At 28.8% G+C, this 6,166-nt stretch overlaps 1 long non-coding RNA gene across 2 annotated transcripts; it reads right to left on the reverse strand.

Annotated features, from left to right (window-relative positions):
- Positions 1-1,107: 1,107 nt before the first annotated feature.
- LOC115244649 lies at positions 1,108-2,908 on the reverse strand. Of its 2 annotated transcripts, none has more exons than XR_003885411.1 (2): positions 1,800-2,908; positions 1,108-1,654 (listed from the first exon to the last, which is right to left on the reverse strand). It is a non-coding gene; the product is annotated as an uncharacterized LOC115244649 (long non-coding RNA). The 2 variants fall into 2 exon arrangements; XR_003885410.1 differs by having other exon boundaries at positions 1,108-1,717.
- Between the last annotated feature and the right edge of the window lie 3,258 nt (positions 2,909-6,166).

Below are 6,166 nucleotides of genomic sequence, written 5' to 3' on the forward strand. Positions count from 1 at the left end.
ATTGATTTTCTTTGATAAAATGAGAATGTAGGATGAGAATGTAGGATGTATCAGAATCATCATCAAGGAAGATTTAAATATATAATAAATAATAATATAGTAATAGAAAAACTCTAGTATAATAAAACGAAAAATTAATAAATTAATTCGATGTGTGTGTGTGTGTGTGTGTGTGTGTGTGTTAACAAAGCATAATTACGTGAAAACCAAGTTATAGAAAATTCGAATAAATAAACAAAGTATATTATTAAAAAATAAAAAATTTTTTAAACATTTATTTAGTAAAATAAAAACACAAAAAAATTGTCAAATTAGTCACTTTATTAATTATTGAAATCAATTATATATCATATAAAAATTTAAGTTTCTTTTTATAGAAATCAAATACTATATTAATTTAAAGTCTACTAATAAATATTTTTGTAACAGTATAAAATTTTATCTATGAATTGTTATATAGCAGAATTTAGTAAAGTAGAAAGGAACATTAATTTATAGCAATTTAATTTATAATAATTTACATAGTAATTTATAGCAATTTATAATCTGGTAAAATTTAAAAATACTTTTGAAAGTGATCCTGTATAATACTATAAAGTGTATATAACATGGTGCAAACATTCGAAGTATGTCGACCGCTGGACGGACTTACGTTTTCTGTTGCCTAGTCGGCGCAGAAACTTGCAGAATTTTTTGTAGGCGGTGTTTGCCTCTTTGCCACTCAATTCCACGGCACTTTTGGGACGCTCATTTTTCTGATCGGTCGTCGCCGGAAAGATTTTCGGGTATCGCCACTGCTGACACGGCTCTGACCAGTCGAGATTGTTCGCCGGCGCCATGATTTAGATTAAAAAATCGATCGATCACCGAGATATTTTACGATTGCTTCTCTTCCGTCTCTTTGTCCCGAAACAGGAAATTAAAATCGAGTTTCACTCAATTTTCAAAGATTGTGAGACTAGATCACGACTAGTTCTTCATAACTATTACATCACAGATATTTTCTTCTGTTGTTTTTACACAGAGATTTGTATATGGTGTGTGTTTCGTTTCTTCCTTCTATTATATTAATTTTTTATTTTATTTTTATTTTAAATTCTTTATTAGTTTTTTTTTTTCTGTAGCATATGTTTGTTTTAAATCACAGATAAGAGTTCTTTATTACTGTTATTCATCACGCTTTAGTTCGTAAGACCTCGTTCATCTTGACTTATTCTTTTGCTTCTTCTTCATTCAGGGAATTTACTTTACATTTGAAAGGAATTGTTAATTTTTTATCACGTATATAATTCTTCTAGATTTTCTGTATAGAATGTATTTAGGCACCGATTATGAATTCTCGAATCCTTTTAAATATTTGTCATCTAGGTATAGATCTTTTTTTTTTCCAGAACTTGTTCTTGTATCTGTGAATCGAGATTGCATCAATAGATCCTTCTTCGAGTTATGTTCGTAGGATCGATGATTACTCGAAATTCAATAACTGTCTGTACTATCTTGGGTTCCCCGAAATTACAGATTGTCCCGATTTTTTTGCATACGATCAATATATTTTATCGTCGATCACTATTCACAAAAACTGTTCATAAAAATCATCATCGGCATTCGAACTAGTGTGATGTACTGTTTATTATTTCTTATATAATTCCAAGTTCTATGTTTTTATTTCAAAGATTAATTATAATCGTATATTTATAGAGTTTTTATATATCTATAACTAGATAAATAAAAATGTGTTTTGATATGTTTATATATATATTTATATGAAATCAGTATACATGTATATATATTTTACATACTTGATTTCAAATATAATATACGTGATACTTTATATACAATTTCATATTGTTTATAAAAATTACTGTTCACATTAAAATTATTAATGATACAGTATGTGTGTGTTATTAAACCTTTTAAGTTTTATTACTATCTCGCGATAATAGATTGCTTCCAATGTTTGGTATTCGATAAATATCAATCTCGTTTCACTGCATTGTTTATAAAAATTATTAATTATTGATACTTAAATTAATGACATATATAAGTTATAAAAGTTTCAGATTTTTATTTTCTCTCTTTTCACGATGAATAATAGTTTGCATAGATTTTTACGATTGGTAACTTGTGTATCTCTATGCATACACGTTCTTATTTAACGAAATTAATATATCTATTATTTCTTTATAAAAAGTTGAAATATTAAACTTTCTCAAAATCAATTTTTTTTTTGCTCTTTGATGAGAATAATGGATTCAGTTAACCATCGTATCGATCTCACATTTAATCTTTACACTCACAATATTCTCACATTTTTTCGCGGAAAAGATCGGTCGGATTATCCTCGTCCAATATACATACACTTGTTCAAAGGATCGCCTATTAATTCCAATCGATTCGAAAAGAAATCTTTTGTCTTTTCTCACTTTTAAAAAGCGTATCCGTCTATCAGCATTACATTATGCAACTGCGTTTTTTCAATGGCTTAATAAGCGATGCGGATCACGTAAGCGAGGAAGCGATACGCATCGCGCTATGTCGGCGCGATTCGCGAAATGGGACACCGCCGAATCGGACCGTGCCGACTTCCACGTACATATAACAACTGCGTTGATTCGCAACGGACTAACGGCACGCGACTAAGGCCGAGTGCGCCGTTGATCGAGCCCGTCACTTAGGATAGGCGCTGAGGGCGACGCGGTGGGAGTGCACACACAGAGAAAGAGAGCACCTCTTGACTTTAAAGATATTTTTGTCTATACATATAATTATAATCTTGTATAATAATTATCGCCTAATATATCTTGACAGAACGAAGCAGAATAAAATGAGATTTATTATGTCTTGGAATATAAAAAGGATGATTTTATAATGATTCACATAGTACACGTGTGATAGAAAAAAATATAGAGTAGATAAATAAAGTGTAGAGAGGCTAAGTTTTCTATATTTTGTAAAGTTTCCAATCTTTTCCGCAATTCTCTTCTCTCCCCTAGAAAATATATAGTACACGTGTGATAGAAAAAAATATAGAGTAGATAGTTTTCTATATTTTGTAAAGTTTCCAATCTTTTCCGCAATTCTCTTCTCTCCCCTAGAAAATATAATATTTTACGGTAATAAGTATTAATTGTATTTTGAATTGCAGTTCGAATTTTTAATATAATTATCTCTTGCTTTGCAAGCTCGAATATAATATATACCTTCGGCTAAATAAATGTGAGTTGAATTTAAATTAAATCAATCTTCAAGATGTCTAGTCAAAAAAAAAATCCCTGGCCTTTCAGGTATTTTTGCTCAAAATATCAGGTAAAGAGAATATTTTCAAGATTTTTTGATACAACTTTTTCTAAAATAAGTTTTTCTATTGTATGTGTTTTTTAATGCTCTTCACTTATACAAAGAAAACACATAAAGCCACTTAAGTTTCAACTATTAGATTTGTAATGTACTGAAAAAACTGAATAACTTTCGTAAAATAAACATTTTTCACTTGCATATAACATTTTAATTTTTTTTATCACTAAAAATTGCAATAAAAAAAAATATGTACTGCAATATTTTGTTAAGGACATTAAAAATATATAAACAAAGAGATAGATATATATGTATTTAAATACATAATTCACGTGGCTTGCCGATTGCTAACAATATAAGAGCAAAATTATCAAAGAGAGAATTTTAAAAAAATTTTCTGTGTACAAATAAAATTCCATGAGAATTTTCTGATTTTTCCAAATAAAAAAGAAATCCCTGAGAGTTTCAAGTTCTCCATGTTTTTTCAGGATATGGACACCTTGATTTTAAAGAAATCTTGGAACTGAATGAAAATTAAGGTCGAGAACTTTGTGTGAACAATATGAATTAGAATTTAAAATGTGAGAATTCGAGAATTTCGAGTTGTTAGACTCGACTTTCATTCATCTTACGAATTCGTGTTGCCGATTTAATTATCAATAAGATAAAATAAGGCAAACGGCTTGAGAAACGGTACTATGGTAATAGATAAAAAGATACGTTTAGTTAGAATCGATTTCTAGTAAACACCGAATGAATTTTATTCGACAGAACTGATATCTTAGATCAAAATCGAATTTACAAAAGCGAATTAATTCCCGTTCTACATTTAACGTATTGACATAATTGTCAGTTCACGATAACGTCACCAAAGAGGCTCTTTCTGCATTAAATGCGTTATATGTTGGACATGAATGCGAGTCACAATTACGGATATTCAATATGTATGTATGTGCGTAATACTTTATACTACATATAGATATATCTCAAAATTTTTTTAAATATTCTTTTTTGTTTTTATATGATAAAAGAATTTAAAATTATTCCGAAAAATTAAATTATATAACAATAATAAAAAATATAATGCCTTCACACACACAACACTTCCTTTGTTCGCAAAAGTTACTTAACAGAGACTGTTACAGGAAAAATTAATTTACATTTCCTCGGTATTTTTTCTTTACAATGTTGTAAACGTCTTGTAAACGTGATAATTTGTTGAAATATTTTCATTTTTTTTTTTTAAGATTTCTCAATCCTACGACGTAGAAAATCGCGAAAAAATTTATAAGATTGTTTCACGTGACGTTTATTAGACCGGAAAAAGTAGAAATTTTATCCGCAACCTATCTGAGATCACAGCTGATGAGTTGACGAGCGCCATATAAAATCATCTAATAAGTAATCTATTACAATAGTTCGATATCAAGTTCGTTTAATTTATTATATAAACAAGTTTACGAAAACATATATTTTAATAAATAAGTATATTTTTTAGATGTAAAAAATAAAAAAAACTTAATTTAGATAAAAATAAATAGAATAGTTTAGTTTTTATAAAATTATATTTTCATTGGAAAGTTTTATTATTCGTATAAAAGTTTTGGGATTTATTAAAATATCAAACGCATTTTTCGAAAATTGGTTTTTTCAATATTCATAATTAGTATTTTTAATTTTTCGATAAAAGAAAAATTCTCAAAGAAACTGTACAAAAAGAAAAGGAACTAATATGAATATATATTGGAATATAAAAAGAATTGGATGCTTAAATCTCGCATTTCTCGAGCAAAACGAGTGCGTCGATATCACGTATGTTTGAACGAAGATTAGAGAGTATTTGCTATATTTAGCTGCTACAAGAACATAATATCATTACAATACACAAACACGCAGCACACGTGAAAAGCAGACGCGCCCGCGTGTACATGTCTTCGAAGAACAGATATGATAATAAGAAGAATGGAGTGGTGACGAAGGAGAGAGCACGTGGCACGTGCGTAAGATATTTAAATGTGTCGGAGTAAAATACTTTATAATAAATAAAATTAAAACTATAATTTATATTGTCAATAATAAATTCTATAATAAGTTTTTTTGTACACAAATCTTTTAAATTTCGTATTTTCAAATGTGTGCAAAAATAAATTCAAATTTTGGATTTATCAAAATACGATTTATAACTTGTATTAAATAATTTTTAACTCACATTATGTAAATATAAAATAAATTCTCAATAAAACAGCCGATAAAAAATCTTTCCAAATAAATTTAAACAAAAAAAAAAATAAAAAGGAATGAGAATACTGATTCAGACTGTTGATTAATTATATCACGGGCAGTCTTTGAAGTGACTGCTTTTGTCTGTTTTTCTCGTCTGTATCTCTCTTTAAAGGAGACCTGGAAGTCAGCCAACTTGATCTTAGTGACTCGCACCCTCCACACTATGATGATATTATTCCGGATCTAGATTAGTATAGTGTGAACGAACTCACGAGCGACTGTCCTAAAATTTCGGTCGCTCTAAAACTGATTTCTTTTTAACAAAAATATTAAGAACGCCGATAAATAATTTTTCGAGTAAATAATGAATAAATATTTCTACTTATCTATGCCTCCTATGTCTATCCATGGGAAAAATGATGATCTTATAAAAAACATAAATAAAAAAATGAAAGAAAAACGAATAAGCTGTGTTTGTTGAGCGCTCTTATGTCAAATCCTTGTGTTTGATATCGCTGGTCGAAGAGTGTATCGGCAAGTAACGAGAATAATCGGTAATAAACGCATTGCAATCTATTTATATCGCAAATCAGTTGCGCAAATTAGTCATAATTCAATTGCCAGATCGACTGTCTGTCGATTAAGCCTC

This window comes from Formica exsecta, unplaced genomic scaffold (genome assembly GCF_003651465.1).
Source record: "Formica exsecta isolate Colony F162 unplaced genomic scaffold, ASM365146v1 scaffold826, whole genome shotgun sequence".
NCBI lineage: Eukaryota > Metazoa > Arthropoda > Insecta > Hymenoptera > Formicidae > Formica > Formica exsecta.